The sequence below is a fragment of the Eulemur rufifrons genome, chromosome 30, assembly GCF_041146395.1.
Source record: "Eulemur rufifrons isolate Redbay chromosome 30, OSU_ERuf_1, whole genome shotgun sequence".
Taxonomy (NCBI): domain Eukaryota; kingdom Metazoa; phylum Chordata; class Mammalia; order Primates; family Lemuridae; genus Eulemur; species Eulemur rufifrons.
Window position 1 is genome coordinate 92,357,989 of NC_091012.1, and position 24,519 is coordinate 92,382,507.

Here is a 24,519-nt window from a genome sequence, read left to right on the forward strand (position 1 = left end):
TTATCACCTTGTTTTGTACTGTCCATTTTCTTGTCTGTATCTCACACTGGATTTTAAGTTCCATGAAGTCAGAGACTATGTCTATCTCTTTCACTGTTACATTTCTAAATGTTGGCGCAGTGTCTAACACACAGAAGGCATTCAGTAAATATTTGTTTAATGAAGGATACTAACCAGAAAACATCAAAACAAGAGTAGCCTAGATAATGAAGAGATTTAATACTGTGTTTTTTTCATCTAAAATTATATACCAGACACATGCAAAGATAAGATGTGGTCCATGCTCTCAAGGGGTTCACAATTAAGAGGATGTGTAAAAATACAGCTACAAAATTACGACTACAATACAGTGGTGAAACTGCAACAAAGTAACAAAGGAACAGTAGAAAGAACATATTTAGCCTGTGGTGGGGGACTGGAGACAATTCAGGGCAATATAGTGATCTGTCTCCCATATAAACAGCTGTCACATGGAAGAGTTTATGATTGCAATAGTACATAAGGAAGACTTTTATAACAACTAGATCGGCCCACAAATGACATTAGCTATCTGTAGTGAGGGCAAGTTCTCTATTACTGACACATTTCAAGCCTAGGATGATGGCAACTTGGTATAGCTATTTTAGAGGTGATTCACAAAGGAGATGAGGACTTGAGCTGGATGACCTTTATGTCCATTCCAACCCAGAGATACTCTGATACTTTTAGTCTCTGCTTTAGAGAGGAGGAAAAATCAATATTTTCAAATAAGAATTATATGCAAAATATATCTGTCTAGCTTTGTCTTAAGGATCAATACTTAATAGAAATTGTGCCTCTCCATGTAGTACATTTTATACTTTAATCTCATACCAAAATTACTTGTTTTGTGACAGTTTGAAATATTGCTATCTACCACAACATACAAAAGATGAAGTGAATTGATTCTTTGAAGTTATATCTGTATCACAGTAAAGCTAATGACAAGCTTCCCAATTTTTCTGGACAGGACTAGGAAGAGGTTTCTCCATTCCCCATTGAAATCAGCCATATTACAGGGAAGGCTTGTGGTCTCGGATGTCTTCAGAAATGTATGCATTCCTCCCTATCTTGTTCCCACCTGATTATGTAACAGTAAACCCAAGGCCGATTTATTACTTAAGAACCAGTTATTGTTTTCCCAAAACAGATTTAACAAATTTGTTCCACCTGCTCAATTATGCTCCTGATTACTTTCTTGTGGTTTCATTGAAGTTTTTAATCCAAACCTCAAAGACTATATACTCCACACATAAACCCTGAAGCATTGCTCCATTTAAGTGCTGCTCAAGAGGTTGCATGTGGGTGACAAAAATGGGAGGAAGAGAAAGGTGAATATGTTTGTCACATCCTGTAGTAATCATATTGATAAGGTCAACCTCTTTCCAACCAAAAGGATTAGGGAGATGGGATGAGGGGGAAGAGAAGGTGACAGGGATAGCAATCACTACTCTGCTTTCTCTGCTTACCCATCCTGACTAAATGACAGCCCTTGCATACACATGCCAAAAAATCAATCAGATGTCCAGAGGGTGGTTTAAGTGAGTTGAAGTGTGGACCAAATGACAGACTGTACTGGAAAATACTTTCTAAATTAAGTGCTATACATACACCTAACATCAATAATATTTCCACCTAATTGCTCCCAAACTTCATTCTCTTCCATGTCACCCAACTCTCTGTCATAGTACCTCTGATCATACCCCTCTTACTCTATCACACCTTTTCACTTCCCCACTATAAATAAACTTCATGAAGACACAACGAGCAACGGCTAATGTTTATTGAGTCTTATACCATTACACTGACACACATTTCTTCATCTGCTCTTTGTAACAATCCTATGTGGTAGGTACTATAAAACTCATTTTCCAGAAGGGGAAATTGAAGCTAAAAAAAAATTAAGTAATTTGGCCAAGTTCAAACAGCTAGCAAGTGGCAAAGCTAGGCTGTTTGATTCCAAAGTAAATGTGCTTAATCACTATACTTTCCTTACAACTTCCTCCATACACAGGGCATTGGAGAATTATCACTAATTAACTTGCAGAGATTTTTTAAAAACATATGACTTGAATACTCTTTCACATTGATTATTGATTTCTCACTACCCCATCTCTTCTAATTTTGCTCCTCTCTAACACTGGCATCATGCCTAATCAAGCCATTTTTCACTTATCTTTAAGAGTAATATCACTCGGCCATCTCCCTCAGACTTCTGAAAATAGTCATTGGTACTTTTCTGCTTAAATTTTAAGCCATTCACATAATTTTCATTTCTTGTGTGTTTCCTAACTTAGCTCATCTCTTACGTCAAATATACTTATTTTGTTCTCTTCTTTCCTTTTTTCTACTTATTTCTTGTTCAAGCTGCTCCATATGCCTAAATAAATTCCCACTGTTCTGTCAGAAAAAGATGAGATGAAATTATGATTTAAAGAAGGCCACTAAAATTATTACAATAAATATTTAAGTGTATTAAATATATAAGCACTAGACCAGGAACTATAAAGGGAAAAAAGATGAAAACTCAGCTAGTTCCTGACCTCAAAGAGACTATAATCTAGTAGGGAACATAAAACACATACATAAGTAATCACAATTTACTCAAATCAGTACATGAGGTCCTAAGAGTAGTTTAAAACCCTAGGAGGGAAAAAAAGAGAGAATAAAAAAAAAAACCCTAGGAGAGTTAAGTGGAGAGACAAAAAACTTTCCCTATGGGTGACTGGGAAATTAGGGAGCACTCTACATACTCGTATTATCCTCATTTTATAGATAAGGAAATCGAGGTACAGAGAGTACAGTCTAGGGAGCTGAGGTTTTACAAAGGCAAAAAATACCTTAAATATTTGCAGATAATAGTCCTTCTATATACTACAATAAGTAATATACATTTACATCTTAAAACATTAATGTAACAAAAATAATTCTGACATCACCTAAAGTGTGGTGAGAAAAGGATAAATCCTTAGTGCTTCCCTCCTATTCTCAAGATTTCTCTTTAAAAATATTTCCTGAATTATCCAAGCACAAGTGACAGTGTCTGAATTCCAATAAAAATTGATTCTCTCTTCATTCTGCAATTTCTTTTTCCTTTAACAATATCGTTCAGGTCAGTCATAGGTTAGCTGCTCTGATTCCTGCAGCCTTTCCCCATAATGCCCTCTTCCTTTCTCCCAGAGAAAGAGAGCAGTGCTGAGGAAACAACATGCTCTTGGTTTCCAGATTAGGCCATTTTCATTTAACTCAGGGGTATCATTAGTTTTGCTTGGGAAAGAAAGCTTTTCATCACCTAGGCTTCAGATAAAGATTAGCTTCACAATTCCATTAGAAGTCAATGGTCTATAAGCTAGTTCACCTAAATAAGATTTGAACAGCAAATGTGGAAAATGTTGTTGCTTATAAAATAACCAATCAAATCTAGGTGTATAAGAATAAAATGTCTAAGACACAATTACAAATGCCATTTCATTTTTCCAGTAAGTCAGTCTCTAAGCAAATACATTACTGATGAAACCAGCATGCGAATATTCAGAGCTGAAGGAAACAATTTTTGAATCAGTGCTCAGAACTATGATTTCCAATTGCCTCTTGTCTCAAAAATAGTTCCTTTGATTTGGCCACAAAGTCATGAAGTAGCCATCGAAGAGAAGATTCTACAGTAATCTTAATCTCTGATAGAAGTCTAATAGCTAGATTAAAGGAAGGCTAGGCTGGACAAATACTCTCTGACGTATGGGGTCCAGTCCTGTGTGCTACATATTAAAGGTAGAAATAAACAACCAAGAGTAGGTTCCAAGTAGGGTTTCCAGAAGGATGAAAAGCCTGAGAGTCATTCATACAAAGAAGGAATGAAAAGACTGGGGATGTTTAGCATAGAGATAAAATTAAGAGGAATCATAAAAGGCTATCTTAAATATTAAAAGCACTGATCTGAAGAATACAGAACAGAGGTACTCTGTTAGGCTCCAGAGGGCAAAATTTCTGGAAGTCCTATAAGATCTTGTTCACTTGCCTTCATTAGGTTGAAATTTCTCATCTGTAAAATAAAGAAAATTAATTAGATAATATCTAAGTCCCTCCTATTCGAACAGCCCCTTATTTTCGTTGTTGTTGTTACAAAGAATCAGATTTTAGTTCAACCTCTTTCCCACCAGACACTAAATTTGTCAAATATTGAAAGAGCTGCTTCAAGAAAATGGTAAACTGACCATCCTTGAAGATACTTGAGCAGAATGCAGAACAGTCTTTCAGTAATACTCTAGAAGGTATACTCCCAATGTGTAAGAGTCACTATATAGTGTATTATGAAATGCAGTTCTGGAATCAGACTTGGGTTTGAAACCTGGATCTGTCAATTCTCAGCTATGTAAGCCTATGAAAGTTAACCTCGCTGAGTCTGTTCCCTTACTTGTAAAAACACAGGTAACAATAGTACACACTTCTTCTAGGGGTTGTCATGAGGATAAAGTAAAATGATACAGGTAAGCATTTATCATTGTGCCTGTCATACAATGAAAACTCAACAATTGTATGTTGTCATTATTATCGAATGAGACTGGATAATCTTAGCCTCTGGGTTCATAAGCATACTTTGGTAATATCACCAAAACAGATGTAAGTCTCTTGCCTGTTATAATGCAAGAGTCTCTTCATCTGTTTGGATCCATTTCCTGCCATCACAACATTGTGCCAGTCAATAGGGTCTTCTTTTCCTGGCAAAATACTATTTGGCCTGGTTGAGTTGGGGGCCTATTACATCCTAGCCAAGTAGGGAATTCTAGCCAGGACACAGTAGGATTATAGGAACTGGTAGCAATATATAAGTTAGCACAGGCATAGACTAGGCAGAAACCAAAATAAGACAGATACCAATGATGGCAGAGCTAGTTGCATGGTTTGTTACCAGTAGGAATTTAGCCTATACAAATATAAAAAAAATTAAAACCTATCTAAGGTCAAATAGTCCAAAACCAAAAATTTCAAATGCAGTCAAAGAAAGCTTTAATGGACCTGTTACAACACTCATGTAGGTCATAGAAAAGAAATTACTTTGACGAAAATTCCTTACAATGAACTGGTCACTTGTTAAGTACTTTATATAAATAATCTTATTAAATTTTTACAACAATCCTGATATCACCCCCCCACACATTTTATACAAATGAAAATTGAAGCTCAGAGATGTTAAATAATTCCCTTAAGATCACATTACTAACAAAGTGCATGAGCTAGCTAAGGCAGGTCTCTTGAGAATAAATTCTTCTCATCCATTCAGGAATTTTCACTGTATCCCGTGGGGGGGAAAACATATCTTCTGGTTGAAGTCAGGGACCTACTTAGATGAGAGGCTTCCCCTGGGAACTCTACTGACATGGACTCTGAGGGATAGAGTGCTTTCCTAATCATCAGTGTTAGAATCATGATGAGATTAAATTAGTAATCAAAAAATTACAAAGGAAAGCCTAGGCTCAGATGGCTTCACCAGTGAATTCTAATAAACATTTAAAGACAGTAATACCCACCCTTCACAAACTCTTCCAGATACCCATACATGATTTGTCTTTTCATGCCCCACAGTATCCCAACACAGTTCCACCATTGACTCTTAACATTTTGCACCACTGTGTAGTGTATGTTGTCCTGGTCCTCACTTCAGGACTGAGGCAGTGAATATCAACCAAGAGGAGGGAATACTTCCCAACTCATTCTATAAGGTCAGTATAACCCTGATACCAAAAGCAAACAAAGGTATCACAAGAAAATTACAGACCAATATCTTTTAAGAATATAGTCATAAAAATCTTCAACAAAATACTAACAAACTGAATCCGGCAACATATTATTAATAAAAAGATTATACACCGTGACCAAGTAGAATTTATCCCAGGAGTGCAAGGTTGGATTAATATCGGAAAATCAATTAATTGAATATATCATATGAATAGGATAAAGGAAAAAAATTCATGAACATCTCAATAGACACACAAAAAATGTTGACAAAATTCAATGCCTTCTCTCAAGATAAAAATACTCAACAAAATAGGAATAGAGGGGAACTTCCTCAACCAGATAAAGGATACCTAAGAAAGACCCATCATACATACTACATGACAAAAGACTGGATTTTTTCCCCCTCACAAGACAAGGATATCTGCTCTCACCACTTCTGTTTAACACATTATTACTAGAGGTTCTAGCTATGAAATTAGGCAATAAAAAGAAATAAAAGCCACCCAGAAAACTATCTCTATTTGCAGATGATATAATATTGTAGAGAGAAAAGCCTAAGGAATTCACACACACAAAGAAAACTACTAAAGCTAATAAACAAGTTCAGCAAGTTTGCAGGACACAAGGTTAGCATAAAAAAATTAGTTGTATTTCTATACTTGCAATGAAAAATTGGAAATGAAATTTTGTAAAATTCCATTTACAATAGCATAAAAAGTAAAATAAAACACTTAGGAATACATTTGACAAAAAGTATAGAATTTATGCTGAAAACTACAAAACGTTGTTGAAATAAAGTAAAGAAGACCAGTTGGAACCCATTATATTAAGTGAAGTATCCCAAGAATGGAAAAACAAGCATCACATGTACTCACCAGAAAATTGGTTTCCCTGATCATCACCTAAATTCACATCTGGGAATGATACCAATCGGATATCAGACTGAGGTGGGGGGTGGGGGAAGGGGATGGGTGTATGCCTACATGATGAATGCGTTGCACACCGTCTGGGGAATGGTCACGCTTGAAGGTGCTAACTGGGGGTGGGGCGGTGCGAGGAGGGGATGGGTGTATACCTACATGATGAGTGTAATGCGCACTGTCTGGGGAATGGACACGTCTGGAGCTCTGACTTGGGGGATAGGCAGTACATGGGCAACATATGTAACCTGAACTTTTCTACCCCCCATAATAAGCTGAAATTTTTAAAAAAAGTAAAGAAGACCTAAATAAATGAAAATATTTCATTCATAGATCAAAAGACTGAATATTGATAAGATGACATTATTCCCTAAATGGATCTAGAGATTCAATGCAACCCTATCAAAATATCAGCTAGAATCTTTGTAGAAATTAACAGGCTGATCTTGAAATTCATATGGAAATTTGGGGCACAGAATAGCTAAAAACAATCTTGATAAAGAACAAAGTTAGAGGACTCACACTTCCTGATTTAAAAACTTACTACAAAGCTACAAAGTAATCAAGACAATGTGGTACTGGCATAAGGACAGACATATACATCAATAGAGTAGAATTGAGAGTCCAGAAATAAACTCTTACATTTACAATCAATTGATTTTTGACAAGGGTGCCAAGACAATTCAATATGGGAAAAACAATCTTCAACAAATGGTGCTGGGACAACTGGATATCTACATGGAAAAGAATGTGGTATGCGTAAAGTCGGACCGCTTCCTCATACCACACAGAAAAATTATCAAGAATGAGGCCGGGCGTGGTGGCTCACACCTGTAATCCTAGCACTCTGGGAGGCTGAGGCGGGCGGATTGCTTGAGCTCAGGAGTTTGAGACCAGCCTGAGCAAGAGCAAGACCCCGTCTCTACTAAAAAAAAAAAAAAAAAAAAAAAATTAGAAAGAAATTAGCTGGACAACTACAGATATACAGAAAAAATTAGCTGGGCATGGTGGCGCATACCTGTAGTCCCAGCTACTTGGGAGGCTGAGACAGGAGGATCGCTTGAGCCCAGGAGTTTGAGGTTGCTATGAGCTAGGCTGATGCCACAGCACCCTTGCCAGGGCAACAGAGCCAGACTCTGTCTCAAAAAAAAAAAAAAAAAAAAAAAAAAAAAAAAAAAGAATGGATCACACAAGACCCTCCTTTACTCAAAGACCTTCCTTGCTGTTAGAATAAAATGCAAACTGCTTTTGCATTTTTTGCTGGCCCTGCCATTTGGATCTCCATAATCTAGACCATGCTACTTCTACAGCTTCATCCCTTGTCATCACCTCACTATCCTCTTCTTTATTCCTTCCTCATGGATCCTACATTTGGAGCCACGCTGAGTGACATGTATTTTTTTGAAAGTGCCAGGCTTTGCTTATGTATCTCCTTCTGAATGGAATACTATTTCTCTATTCTACCTGATAAATATACCTCCATACTGAAAGGAAGTCCAAGCATCACCTCTTCTATGAAACTTTCACTGACATAGACAGACACCCACACATGATTTGTCTTTTCATGCCCCACAGTATTCCAACATAGTTCTACCACTGAGGCTTAACACTTTGCACCACTGTGTAGTGTATGTTATCCTGCTCCTCACTTCAGGACCGAGGCAGTGAATGTCAACCAAATCCCTTGGGGAAATTTCTCTTGTCCAAAAGGAACCTCTTTTTCCCAGGGCAGCACATATTCCCTGATTAGTCAGTGAAAAGGGTAGGATGCAAAGGCCCCCTTGCTTCGAAATGAGATAATTCTCTCTTTGCCATTCCAGCCCCAGAGCTCCTGTGAGTACTTTGTGGTGGTAACAGTTCAATTCCTTCCACTGCCCAATGCTCTTTCCTTCACTCGCCCAACAGGGGTTGATCAGAGCACACTCCTCAATAAACTGCCCGCATTCTAAACTCCATCTCAGATTGTATTGCCTAGGAATCCTAACCTAAGACACTTTATTTTTTACACTTCCTTTTTTATAGCTCATCTTCACATCCTGACTGCATTAATATATCCCTCAGTGCAGGTTGTCAATAAAGGTTTGCCAAAATAAATAAATAAAATAAAGCAAAAAATCAATCACAGACCTAAATTTAAGGGCTAAAATTATAAAACTCTTATAAGAAAACAACTGGAGTAAATACTTATGACCTTGAGTTAGACAATAGTTTCTTCAAAACGATACCAAAAGCAGATACAACAAAAGAAAAAATAGATAAACTGGACGATAAGAACTTGTATGCTGCAAAGGACATCATCAAGAAAGTGAAAAAAACCCCACAGAATTGGAGACAAATATCTGATAATGGACTTGTACCCAGCATATATAAAGAACTCTTACAACTCAAAAAAGAGATATTGAAAAATAGGCAAGGATTTGAATAGACATTTCTCCAAAGGAGATATATTATATAAATAGCTAATAAGCACATGAAAAGTACAAATCAAAACCACAATTGAAATACCACTTAAAATTCACTATGATGTATATAATTAAAAAGACAGACAATAGCAAGTGTTGGCAAGGATGTGGAATAACTGGAACCTTTATACATTGCTGGTGGGAATGTAATATGATGCAGCCACTTTGGTAAACAGTCTAGAAGTTGCTCAAAAAGTTGAACATAGAGTTATCACATAAGCCAACAATTCCACTCTTAGCTATATACTCAAGAGAACTGAAAACAAATGTCCACACAAAAACATGTACACAAATGTTGATAGCAGTATTATTCATAATAGCCAAAAAATGGAAACAACTCAAATGTCCATCCACTGATGAATGGATAAATAAAATGTATATCCATATAACAGAATATCATTCAACCTTAAAAAGAATGAAAATACCGATTCATGCTACCATATGAATGAACATTAAAAACATTATGCTAAGTAGAAAAGCCAATCATAAATGATCCCATTTAAATGAAATGTCCAGAATGGTCAAATCTACAGAAACAGAAAGTAGATCAATGGTTCCTAGGGGCCGGAAGAGGGAAGAGTTAAGGGGAAATGGGTAGTAACTGCTTATGGGTATAGGGTTTCTTTTTGTGGTTCTAAAATTGATTGTGATTAATATGTGAATGTTCTAAAAACCAGTGAATTAGACACTTTAAATGGGTGAAATGTATGGCATGTGAATTATACCTTAATAAAGCTATTATTTTTTAAAAAAGCAGTGATGGGGAAATCTGCTGGCACCTCAGTATGAATTAAGGCAGAGCACCAAACTATACTATGGTCATTGTATTGTTTGTCATCATGTGCTCACAGAGAAAGAAATGCAGATTCACTTAAGAATGTCCTTGATGAAGCAGTAGAAATAACAGTTATTGTACATTAGAATGCTATTTATGTTAACATGCACTGGGATTATTATTATATTTAAATAAATTAGTAAATTTTTAAAAAGCTATTTGTAGAGATTACAAGGAAATAACATACTACATTTATATAAGATACCACATCCTTCTGAACTGACTTCAATTTAGCTGTGTAGCTTGTAGAGGTTAACAACTCTTGATCTGCACTGGCAACAATTACAAACCCTTTTCTGCCTTTCTCAAGAGGGTAAAATAGACATAAAAATATTTGGATGGTGGTGCTTGAAACCTATTCATCTTATTCTTAAAAATAAAGCTCTTTCTAAAATATTTTTCTTAAGGTCTTAATTTTTAAAATCTATTTCATGTATAATGTGAATTGTAAAAGATGTTACAAAATGACCCAAGATGCTGCTTCTAGATGTCATAGTTAGTCCAAGTTTTGAAATGATTCTTCCAAATTATCTAGTTTCTAAATCTATTCACTCAAATATTTATTATACTAGTTTCTATATCATAAAGGCCCAGATATTATCACCTAATAAAATAAAATACAACATCTGAATAAATGTCCCCATGAAATCATTTGCTGTAATCTCACTGTAACACAAAAGATATTGCTAACTGGCTCCAAGGGAGAACAAAAAATTAGTTGAATAATTTATTTCAAATATAAGAGCTGTTTAGTATTACAGTACTTTTAAAATTAAATTTTAGTTTTCTGCATTATTCAGAAACATATCAGTTATAAATGGTTCCATTTCAGGAAATTTTCTTAGTTCTCTTTCTCCCTGGGTAGTCACTGAAAGACTTTTAGGAAGATGAAAGTTTTCAGAAGAAAGTTAAACAAGTAATGAATACTGCCAGACTATTAGTCACTTCTGTGTTCTGTTACTCATATATAAAAGAAATAAAATAAAACAAAGACATTTAAAATGGAAAACCTTCAAAAATAAAATCTTCCCATCTTCATTCCCAAAGCTAAAAAGCTCCAACTTCTTATCCAATCTCATTTAATCTAAGATTCTCTCAGCATTCTGGTGGGCAGAGATATACAGCTATACAGCATCTAATAAAATTCCAGGCCACAGTCACTGAATAAATGAGCAAAGCTAAACAAATGGCATTTCTTATCAAATAAACACTAACATGATTGAGCATACAGCATTTCAATCAGTCAACATCTGTTCTATAATCGTATTTCCTATGTTATAAATGTAGTGTGAATGAACAATTCATTTTTATGGATTTACTGCCTCATGTTGCCTCACCATAGCATTTCAATTCTAGTTAGAGGGACCTGAACAGAAAGTATATACTGAATGCAAGAAAACCTTGATTATAACTCAGAAATGAGTTAGTCAAATTTTCCAGCTAGTTAAGGGTTTACCACTTTGTACACAAAATCATTTTTAATTTAATCTTTTGGATAGAAATCTAAACACTTAATACTCATTGCTTATCTTCCTAAGTAGAATATGGTAGATGATCACAATTTAATCATTTTTGATGAATTTGGGTCATTATAATGAACATCAATTACTGAGCTATGTTATAACACATTGATGCCCTCAAGGCCTATTTAAGCAATATAAGGCTATTAGTCCCACACTGCTGTGAGTCCTTGGCCTGTTTTTTGGTTTTTCTGTCTCTTTCTTTAGAGTCAGCTGTCTCTCCCTCCTCCTATCTTCTATGAGTCTTTTTAACATTTCTAAATTGCCTCTCCACAGCTGTTGGCTAGGAAATCCAATAATCATGATTTAAGCATAATGATGAGTAAATAAATTATGAGTAAGGATTTGAGAAGCTTACCCTATAAAGCTGCGGTCCCCAACCCCTGGTCCATGGGGGACCTGTTAGGGACCAGGCTGCAGAGCTCTGCTGACACCCAACACACTCCACAACGCCCCCCCCACCCCCCGCAATGTCTGTGGAAAAATTGTCTTCCATGAAACCAGTCCCTGGTGCCAAAAAGGTTGGAGACAGCTGCAAAGTACATGGATTTTGTGACACATAGTTTATCTGCACAAAACTTTTTTCTTCATCTGAGTTCTTAGGTGAGGTTACCAGACTGTTGAATTCCAGCTGTATATTACCATATTTGATAAAACTTCCCCTTTACAGTCATATATGCACGAAAATTTTATGATCTAGTACAAAGTCCTTAGGCAGTTGAAACAAGATTCGGTTAAGACAAATTTACTTCTTCTGCAACTGCAGATAAAATAGTCTTTCTAAGCTTGAACATTTAGAATACCTAAGAAATAAATTGCGTAAAGATTTAATACTTTGGAAGCATGACTTAGAAATCTGAAAATTCACTAAGTATATAAATACGGGAACAAATTCAATTCAATTCAATCAGCAAATGTTTATTGAGCATCTATCATGTTCAAGGAATTATACTAGCACCGCAGGGGATATAAAAATGAGTAAGACACAGTCCGTGCTTTAAAAACTTAATATCTAGTAAGCAAAATTAGATACAAATGGCTAAAATGAAAGGCAAAGAAATGTAGGAGATGTAAGAAAAGCATAAACAAAATATAATGGGAGTTCAAAGAAATGAGAGATTAAACATAGTTTGGGGAGAAGAATCAGAAAATCACAAAGTGTACCATGGAATAAATGGCATTCATGACGAGCCTTGTAGTTGGACAGGTTCTTAAGAGATTAGGGGGAAGAGGCAACAGTAGCAGGCATCTCAGGCTGAGGAAACTGTGATCATTCAGTCCACAAATATTTACTGAGCATTTATTATGATTATATGATAGTCACTGTTGTAGGCACTGAGGATAGAGCAGTGAACAAAACAGACAAAAATCCCTGCCCTCATGGACATGATACCATAGTGGGGAGAGACACAATAAACAAAAATAGTAACAATAGTAATAATAACAGCTAACACATTAGAACACTTAACATGTATCAGGCACTGTTTTACATATAAACTCATTTAATCCTCAGAACACCTCTATGAAGTAGATTACTATTACTTACATTTTACAGATAGAAAATTGAGATACAGTCCGGGCGCGGTGGCTCACGCCTGTAATCCTAGCACTCTGGGAGGCCGAGGCGGGTGGATCGCTCAAGGTCAGGAGTTCGAGACCAGCCTGAGCAAGAGTGAGACCTCGTCTCTACTAAAAATAGAAGGAAATTATCTGGCCAACTAAAATATATATAGAAAAAAATTAGCCGGGCATGGTGGCGCATGCCTGTAGTCCCAGCTGCTCGGGAGGCTGAGGCGGTAGGATCGCTTGAGCCCAGGAGTCTGAGGTTGCTGTAAGCTAGGCTGATGCCACGGCACTCACTCTAGCCCGGGCAACAAAGCGAGACTCTGTCTCAAAAAAAAAAAAAAAAAAAAAAAGAAAGAAAATTGAGATACAGAGGTTAACTAAATTGTCCAAAGGCACAATGAGAAATGGAACCACGATTCAAACCTGGTGTGTCCCACAAGAGTCTATGTTCTTAACCATTATGCAATTCCAAATAAACATGATCTATAACATGTTAGATGTTGACAAACAGTAAATTCAGGGTACAGCAAGCCACTTTATTTGGAATGTATAAGGCAACAGCAAAGGATAAAGCCAAAGAAATAGATTGGGTTCATATTATGGAGGGGCCTTGAATGCAAGACAGAGTCCACCTACTGAATTAAGTGCAATGGGAAAACACTGAAGATTTGAGAGAGGACATATGATTGGTACCTCACTTTATAAAGGATGAATTGGAGTGAGGAGAAAGACTGAGAGAGGAGATCAGTTTCATCACTGAACATTTATATAAACTACTGACACAGCCCAGGTGAAAAGTATTTAAGGCGCACTTACCCACACACCCATACATACAGAGTAACTGAAAACTTCATTCTTCCAGTTCAGGCCAAAATCTTGAAGTCATCCTTGACTCCTCTGTTTCCTCTCTAATCTCACATTCAATCAACAGCAAATCCAGACTCCAATAATCTTTTGCCACTTTCACCATCACTACCCTGGTCCAAGTCATCATCGGCTCTCACCTGGCTTACTTTAACAGCTTCTGTACTTACTCTCCGCTTCCACTGTTGCCTAGTTGCTATTTCTGGAACACTGATGTTCTCCCTCATCTCAGAGCCTTTACTCCTGCTAGTTCTTCTGCTTTGAATGCTCCCTCATCCCCTCCCATATCTGCATGGCTCTTTCCTGACTGTCTTCAAATCTTTGCTCAAATATTACCTTTTCAGTTAGCTTTCCTGGACTATCTCATTTAAAATTGTACACACATACACACCCTGTCTCCACCTTCTCTATCCAATTTCCCCAATTTTTCTACATATAACTTTTTATCATCTGACATTCTATATATTTTATTTATCTACTTGTGTGTCTTCCTCCACTAGAATACCAGCTCCATCATGGTCAAAATTTTTGTCTGTTGTATTCACTGCTATATCCCCAGTGCCATAAATAGTACCCAGCACATGGCAATTCTTGGTAAATATTCATTGAATGAATGAATGAATGAATTCAGGAAAAACAATTTTAAAAAAACAAGGAAGGGAAGAATTAGAATTTATATAATGGGGCAACTCACAGAATACATGGAGCAAGAAAGAAAAAAGGACCAAACGGTCTCCATGGTGTCCAGACTCCAGAAATGGCAATAGTATTATTGGAAATGGAATAGTTGAGGGGAACTGATTTGGAAAGTGGAAATCAATTCATTTTTAGACATGACGAGTATATAACATGGGACACTAATGGGAAATAAAGCAATGTAAGTCTAGAGCTTAAGAAGGAAGTCAGGGCTAAAGACAGTGATTTTGGGGTTATTAACATAGAGATAATAGTGTTGGAAGGGATAGGACAGAATCTTGGGAAAGGCTACATATAGGGGGTTCAAGGAAGAATATCAGTCAGGGAGGTAGAAAGAGAACCAAAATAATGACATGTCATGAGGCCAAGTGAGGAGAGTTTCATGAAGTTATGGTAAATTAGTATTAAATGTTGCAAGAGAAGTCAAGAGGGTTCTTAAAACTCAAAACAAGCAGGTTGATATGGCAATTAGGAAGCCAGCAGTCACTTTTTTTTTTGAGACAAAATCTCACTCTGTCACCCCACCTAGCTATGATGCAGTCATCATAGCTCACTGCAACCTCAAACTCCTGGGGCTCAAGGGATTCTCCTGCCTCAGCCTCTGGAGTAGCTGGGACTACAGGCATACACCACCACACCTGGCTAATTTTTCTATTTTTTGTAGAGACGAGGTCTCACTCTTGCTCAGGCTAGTCTCAAACTCCTGAGCTCAAGCTATATTCCTGCCTCAGCCTCCCAGAGTGCTAGGATTATAGGCGTGAGCCACAGTGCCTGGCCCATTGGTGACTTTTGAGAGAGGTGTTTCACTGAAGTGGTAGAGGTAGAAGTCAAATTCCAAGGCACTTAACAAGGAGTTAGGACATGAAGGTGAAAGGTATACAATTCTTTCAATAGGCTCACCAGAATGAAATTCTCCCTTTTGCCTAGTAATCCTACTCCTTGTAATTTATCTTTAAAAAAATGGTTCAACAAAAGAATAGGGGTAAACATATACATGAATGCAGGAAGATATACATTGCATGGTTGTTGATAATAGCAAAAAATTGTAAACTACTTGAAATGTCCAACTACAAGAAAATAGTTTAGTAATTTATGATATATTAAAACAATAAAATACTTTTAAATATGAAGAATATAAAGAAAAAGGGAAATGCTAGAGATGTTAAATAGAAAAAAGTCAAAATATAAATTTAAAATATACATCATTTGTTCATTTCACATTTAATTATGGAGGTGCTCCTAAGGTAATAGGCACATAAGGTATACATACAGTGGCAAATAAAACAGACAGGCCTTCTATCTGCATAAGACTTAACAGTTTGTGACTCAAACTATGAAAAAAATGTATGTATATATACAAACAGAGAAACATATACCCCTAAATGACAAAAGTTATATATTATGATGGTAGAATTTTGGCTCTTTTTACCTCCAACATTTTTCAATAAAAATTAGCTGTTTTCAATAAACAAAAATAAAAGTAAATATTTATAGCAATGAAAGGAAGAATAGAGTTTCAGGGTAGCCTGAGGGGGTAGCAGGGTTCTAAGTAATGTTTTTTAGAAGAGAAAACCTGGGCATGTCTGAAGACAAAAGGGATACCAAAGAGGCAGAGATTGAAAATTCACATATCTTTCTTACTGCAACAGCTAATTTAACATATCCATTCTGAGAGCTCTTCAAATTCCTTGGAGAATGGACTTTGAATAGCCTAGAATAGCTGTCCTAGAGCTGACATTTAAACGTGTCTCTTGTGAACAATAATAAAGATCCCATCCTCCATCTAAGAAAAAGCTTGATTCAGACAATAAATTTCATAGTAAAACTGATCATGGAGGAAATACTTACAGAACATTATTAGATCTCATGAATTGCCTCACACTATAGAATGTATTCACCTCACCCCAATAACTTTGCTTCTAAATGATTTTTTTAATAGAGTAAAAATTGCCTGGGTGTGAGATGTACTTTTATTACCATGTCAAAGGAAGATAAATTAATGAAAGTGAGGTAGAGCATATCTAATATGCTATCCTCTCAGTTCCTTAATGTCCTCATCTCCAATGACATCCTACTTCCATTCCATGTCAGCCACCCACTCCCCATACCTTGGAAGTTACCATCACCCTTTACCACACTATCTCCAAAAGCACTAATTCAAACATGACTTTCTCTGATCACAAACATCCAGGTTGCTTGTTCAACTACCCTGACTACCATCATTATTTCAGCTCATCAAGACCTCCAGTTCACTGATCCCTCCTCCTCTACTTATTCCCTATTAGTCAGAATTTTCTTTACTTCCCTCGTTATCCAGCTTAGGTTCCATAGTGCATCACTTCTGTAACACTTGCCAAAACCACAAAATCTCTTGAGTCACTATGTTGTTGTTGTTGTTGATGATAATGATGTTTTTGTATTCATATAAGCCAAATTCCAACCATTGATCATTCCTACTATCCACTTTGTCTGTGCCTGTATCCAATAGCCAGTTATAGGGCAAAGTCACACAATAGGCAGATTTGTTTTAATACATATAATATAATCAAAACCAATTCCTGCAGCAGAGCCCTGAACACTGCTCACCTTACTGTGTTTATCCTTTTCACTTTCTGCCACAACTTTTTCAAATTTTCTCCACTCTCCTCAAACCTCCAGAGCACTATTCCCCAGCTCCACCCTTTTCATAAGATGTCCTTGCCTATTACTTCACAGAGGAAATAGACCATTGGCTCCTAGGGGCTGACACATAGGAGGTACTTAACTATATGATAAATGAGTGAAAACAAGAAAAACATGAAAAGGAGAAAAACCTGGCATGTTAACCTCAAATAAAACCTCAGTTTTCTCATTTAAAAAAGTGGTAGATATATAACATTATCTAAGTGCCCCTCTCCCAGCTCTAAATGCTGCGGTAATAAAATTTAGGTTCACATATCTGGACTTATGAATGTGACCTGTCCAGAGAAGAGTTTTTTCAAAAGTGAACAAGCAGTAGTCAGGAAATACCATCCTATGTCTGTCTTACCAATTGGCAGAGATGCAATTATTCATTGTTCAATAAACAAATACTTACTGATTTCCTTCTATACTAAGGATTTATGGAGGAGAATAAGGGCATGTAAGACCTGGTCTTTGCCTTTATGGAGCTTTAAATCTAGCAGCGGTTCCCAATCTTTTTGGCACCAGGGACCATTTTCATGGAAGACAATTTTTCCATGAACTGGGGAGCAGGGTATGGATGGTTTTCTGGATGATTCAAGCACATTACATTTGTTGCATACTTTTTTCTATTATTATTACATTGTAATATACAATGAAATAATTATATAACTCACCATAGGCTGGGGACCCCTGTACTAGGGGAAGGAAAATTTATACAAGTGTCTCTAATAGGCAACAGGTGGAGTTGCTTTTAAAAAGACTAGTAATTGGGAGAAAAAAGAATGATGTCAGCAAGATGGCCAACTAGAAGCTCCTAGCACTCTTTCCCCCCCCAACAAATAGCCAACACAATGAATAAACAACTACATTTTGATCAAAATAACTAAAAGAGAGCACCAAAGAATAGCAAATAAGCAGTAGAAATCCTGTAGAGCAGTGGTCCCCAACCTTTTTGGAACCAGGGACTGGTTTCATGGAAGATAATTTTTCCATGGGATGGGGGGGCGGGGTTCAAGATGATTCAAGTGCATTACATTTATTGTGCAATCAAAACTCTCTGCTAATGATAATCTGTATTTGCAGCCCCTCCCCAGCACTAGCATCATGGCCTCAGCTCCACCTCAGATCATCAAGCATTAGATTCTCAAAAGAGCAGGCAACCTAGATCCCTGCATGTGCAGTTTACAGTAGGGTTCGCACTCCTATGACAATCTAATGATGCCGCTGATCTGACAGGAGGTGGAGCTTATGCAATGATGCAAGTGATTTGGAGCGGCTGTAAATACAGATGAAGCTTCACTTGCTTGCCTGCCGCTCACCTCCTGCTGTATGGCCTGCTTCCTAACAGGCCACAGACTGGTACTGATCCGTGGCCTTGGGGTTGGGGACCATAGCTATAGAGCACAAAAACCCAAGTTGGCTGCTTAGGAAAGGGAAAGAAACACCTTGCCTCCTGCACCCTATCCCCTCAGCAGAATCAGCTCAAAAGCAAGAGAGACACCCTTCTGCAAGGAAAAGGTAAGCAAGAAGGCCCCTACAGCCCCCATCACCACCTCAGACACCTGAAGTCTTTGCTACTGGAAATTCCTACAGTCCTCATAAGCTCTGAGCCCAGTTGAGGGACCTCTCCAGAGTCCACATGCTGAGATGCCCCAGAGAGCCAATGCTGTGCCCAGTGGCCACCTCCATGGTCCAAGCTGCTACTGCATTGTGCCATCTTGGAACTACAGCCACTGCTAGAATGCATCCTGCTCTGGCAGCAATTAGCTATTATATCCATTCATACCTGAGGCTCAGCTGCCACTGCATTATGATCACCCAGTAGTGAACCATCCCCAAACAGAGCTGGTTCTATGCCCTATGCCCTAGGACCAAGCTACCTCAGAGCCATTCCATCCTCTCCATGCCAGTTGCTGGTGCACCCTCCCCTTGGGACTAAGCTGAAGTGGTTCTCCACCCCCTAGAGATCTGGAACATTAAACTATAAGAGCAATCATACACCCTCTTCTCCCCCCAACACTCCTTCCCAGTGCCACAGCAGAAGCAGCACGCTGCCTTTGGGGACCTCGGGCCTCCAGTACACCAGAGCAGTCTGTTCCCACCCCATCCCTGGCACCACAGGTGGCATCCCACCCCTGGGGAATCTGAGGATCCAGCACACTGGAGTAGTTGCACTCCCCAGCATCACAATTGATGCAGCACGCTGCCTCTCAGGGATCTGGAAACTCCTTTGACCCATGTAGCCATGCTTTCTGGAGCTGAGCAGACATGGTACCTCATATCCCAAAGTGTCAGAGCCATGGCTGAGCTGTGCTACCTTACCTTCTAGGCCAAATAGCCACAGAGCCCCGCCTACTTGGACTAGCCACCCCGCCCCCCAGTCTGAGTTGCTGAGGTACCCCATCTCTTTGGGACATGGTCATTGCTGCACTGCTCCCTATTCCCCATGGTCCAAGCCACAGCAGCATCTTGCCATTCCTGGGTCCTTGCTGCTGCTATACCCAGCCTCACAGAGCCTGGGCTACTGCCATGTCCCCCCATCCCAGGATGCCTGTGGTACTTCATCTCCCTGAGCCTGAGCTGCCACTGTGCCCTGTTGGTTCCAGGTCCTAAACTGCAGCTATACCCTAGCCCCTAGGTTCTGAGCTTCTGGAGTACCCCTTCTTCCCTAGAGCTATGCCAGTGCTGTGCTCTGCCCCCACAAGGTCAGACCACAGCTACATCCCAGCCCCTTGAGCCTAAGTTGCTGTGGTATGCCTCAGAGCAACAGACCCTGGTTAGTAGGAGAACTGCATCCATCTCATGTCTTGGAGAGGGTACCTGTACTTCAGGTCTCAGGTGCTACAGTAGTGTCACAAGACCCTGATCCTAGAAATTGAGCTCCACAGCTGCTCTGAGCACCCGTGCCCTGAATCCCAGTGTCACTGTGGTTCTGCCTATGGGCCAAGTCAAACCTGATGGCATGAGAGATCCCCACAGCTAAGACTCCCCACTGTGGAAAAGACAAGACCAGGAGTATCCCTAAAGCCCTTGTCCTAATAACTTATGTAGCCACAATCACTGTCACAAACTCCTGCAGCCTAGACCACTGAGGCACCTGCAGTCATCATTGACATTGATCACAACTGAAGAAGGTGAACCTACACCACTGCATCCACATAGAACCACAGCTACCACAGCCTGCCTAACTGGTACCCTCAGGCCCATTTGCAGGTGAAAGTCTTCCCCTACAAAAAACATTCTGTAAAATTGGAAGAGGTGACTGCACTAGCATATATGCAGACATCAACATAGGGACACAAGAAACATAAAAAAGCACATAAACATGAAACCACTGAAGGAACACAATAATTCTCCAGTAATTGATCCCAAAGAAACATAAATTTACAAATTGCCTGAAAAGGAATTCAGAATAATAATCTTAAGGAAATTCAGCAAGATACAAGAGGAGACAAAGAAACAATTCATGAAATCAGGAAAACAATTCATTATTTGAATGAGCAATTCAGCAAAGAGATAGATATCATAAAAGAATCAAAGAGAAATCCTGGAGCTGAAGAATTCAATCAATGAAATGAGAAATACAATAGAGAGCTTTAACAGCAGACTAGATCAAATAGAAGAAAGAGTCTATGAACTTGGAGATGGATCTTTTGAAATGATACAACCAAAGGAAAAAGAATAAAAAAGAGTGAAGACAGCCTATGTGAGTTATGGAACACCATTAAGCAAACAAACTTTTGCATTATGGGAGTTTCAGAAGGAAAAGAGACTGAGAATGGGACAGAAATCTTTTTTTTAATAAAATAATTGCCGACAGCTTCTCAAAGTCTTGGGTGAGATATGCACATCCAGATCCGTGAAGCTCAAAAGTCCTCAAATAGACACAACCCAAAGAGGTCCTCTCCAAGTTACACTATAATCAATCTGTCAAAAGTCAAAGACAAAGAGAGAATTTTAAAAACAGCAAGAGAAAAGCATGAAGTCACATATAAAGAAATTCTCATTAGAGTCTCGATGGATTTCTCTGCAGAAATCTTGCAGGCCATGAGAGAGTGAAATGATATAGTCTAAGTACTGAAAGAAAAAACCTGCCAGCCAAGATATTACCAGTAAAGCTGTCCTTTAGAAATGAAAGAGAAATAAAGTTTTTCCTACATAAGCAAAAGCTAAAGGAATTCATCACCGCTAGACTTGCCCCATAAGAAATGACTGAGGAAGTTCTTCAAGTGGAAACAAAAGGATGATAATTACTATTATGAATACATATGAAAATATAAAACTTACTAGTAGAGATAAATACACAGTTAAAACCAGAATACTCCAAATACTGTAATGGTGGTGTGTAAATCATACGTATTTCTAGCATGAAGGTTAAAAGTCAAAATAGTCAACAAAACTAAAGTTACAATAAGTTGTTAAGGAATACACAATATAAAACAATGTAAACTGTGATATCAAAACATAAATTGTAGAGGGTAAAAGTCTAGTTTTTATATGTGACAGAAGTGGTTATCAGCTTAAAATAATTAATTATAATTATGTTTTATGTAAGCCTCATGGTAAACACAAAACAAAAAAAATGACAGCAGATATACAAATGTTGAAGAGAGAGGAATCAAAGCTCAGCACTACAGAAAATTATCAAGTCACAAAGGTAAACAACAAGAAAGAAATGAACAAAGGACCTACAAAACAACCAGAAAACAAATAAAAAATGGCAGTCCTTATCTATCAACAATAACCTTGAATGTAAATGGATTAAGTCCCCCAATCAAAAGACATAGAGTGGCTGAATGGATTAAAAAAAAAAAAAACAAGATCAACTATATGCTGCCTACAAGCACCCACTTAAATTTTAAGGACACACACATGCTGAAAGTGAAGGGATAGAAGAAGATATTCCATGCAAATGGTAACAAATAGAGCAGGGTGGCTACGCTTATATCTGACAAAATAGACACCAAGTCAAAAATTTTCACAAGAAACAAAGAAGGTCATTATTTAATGATAAAGGGATCAATTCATCAAGAGGACACAACAGCTACAAATATATATGTACCCAATATTGGAGCACCCACATACATAAAGAAAATATTAATGGATCTGAAGGAAGAAATAGATAGCAATACAATAATAGAAGACTTAAACATCCTGCCTTCTTCAGTGGATCAATCAACCAGACAGAAAATTAATAAGGAAATACTGGACTTCAATTTCACTTTTGATCAAATAGACTTAACTAACAGACATATAAGGAACTTTCTATCCAACAGCAACAGAATACACATTTTCCTCTAGTACATGTGGAACATTCTCCAGGATAGACCATATGTTAGGCCACAAAACAAGTCTTAACAAATTTAAGAAGATTGAAATCATATCTATTATCATTTCATACCACCATGATATGAAACTAGAAATCAGTAACAGGAGGAATCTTGGAAAATTCACAAATATGTGAAAATTAAACAATATTCTCCTAACAACCAATGAGTCAAAGAAGAAATTGAAAGAGAAATTTAAAAATATCTTGAGACAAGCAATAATGAAAACACAACATACCAAAACCTATGGAATGTGGCAAAAGCAGGTCTAAAAGGGAAGTTTATGGCAATAAAGACTACATTAAAAACAAGAAAAATCCTGCTATGGTTTGAATGTATCCCCCAAAGTTCATGTGTTGGAAACATAATCCCCAATGGAAAAGTTTTCGGAGGTAGGGCCTAATAAGAGATGACTAGGTCATGTGGGCTCTGCCCTCATGAATGGATCATTGTTATCATGGGAGTGAATTAATTATCACTAGAGTGGGCTTTTTATAAAAGTGAGTTTGGTCCCTTCTTGCTCTCTTGTGCTTTCTTGTCCTTCCACTTTTCACCATGGAGTGACACAGTAAAAAGGCCCTAGCAGATCTTGGCCCCTCAATCTTGGACTTTTCAGCCTCTAGAACTGTAAGAAATATATCTCTTGTTTTTATAAATTGCCAAGTCTGTGATATTGTGTTATAGCAATACAAAATGAACTAAGACAGATCCCAAATAAATAGTCCAACTTTATGCTTCAAGGAACTAGTAAAAGAAGAACTAAACCCAAAATTAGCATAATAATAAAAATCAGAATAGAAATAAATCAAATAGCAGAAAAACCATAGAAAGAATTGATAAACGAAGTTAGTTGTTTGGAAAAAAATAAACAATATTGACAAACCCTTCACTAGTCTAAGAACAAAGAGGAAAGACTCAAATAAATAGAATCAAAAGTGAAAATGAAGAAATTACATCAGACACGACAGAAATTAAAAGGATCATAAGGGATTTTTATGGACAATTATGTGACAACAAATTGGATAACCTAGAGAAATGGATAAATTCCTAGAAAAATACAACTTATCAAGATTAAGTCAGGAAGAAACAGAAAGCTTGAACAGACCAATAACAATCAAGAGATTGAAGAAGTAATAAAAAACCTCCCAAGAAAGAAAAGCCCAAAACCAGGTGGCTTCACAATTGAATTCTACTAAACATTCAAAGAACAATTAATACCAGTACTTCTTAAACTCTTCTAAAATGTAGAGCTAGAAGGAATACTTCCTTATGAGGCCAGCATCACCTTGATGCCTAAGCCAGACAAAGACATCACTAGAAATGAAAACAACAGGCCAATCTTATTGATAAATATTGATGCAAAAATCCTCAATAAAATATTAGGAAACAAAATGCAACAACACATCAAAGAAATTATATATCATAACCAGCTGGGATATATCCCTGGCATGCGAGGCTGGTTTAACATACGCAAATCAATCCATGTGATACATCACATTAACAGAATAAAAGATAAAAACCACATGACCATCTCAATTGATGCAGGAAAAACCATTTGACAAAGTCTAATACTCTTTCTTGATAAAAACTCTCAATAGTTTAGGTATAGAAGGAAAGTTCCTCAACACAATAAAGGCCATTTATGAAAAACCCACAGCTAACATTATAATCAATGGGGAAAAACTTAAAGCTTTCCTACTGAGATGTGATACAAGGCAAGGATGCCCACTCTCACCACTTCTATTCCACATGGTACTAGAAGTACTAGCAAGAGCAATCAGACAAGAGAAATAAATAAAAGGTATCCAAATTGGCACGGAAGCAATACCATTACCTCTATTTGCAGATGAATTGATCCTATACGGAAAAACCCCCAAAGATTCCACACACACAAAAAAAAACCTGTTAGAACTA

The 24,519-nt window shown here is 37.5% G+C and overlaps 1 protein-coding gene across 4 annotated transcripts in view; it reads right to left on the minus strand.

Annotated features, from left to right (window-relative positions):
* Positions 1–24,519, minus strand: part of EDA (ectodysplasin A) — a 305,132-nt gene that overhangs the window by 243,170 nt on the left and 37,443 nt on the right. The gene's annotated exons all lie outside the window — the stretch shown is intronic.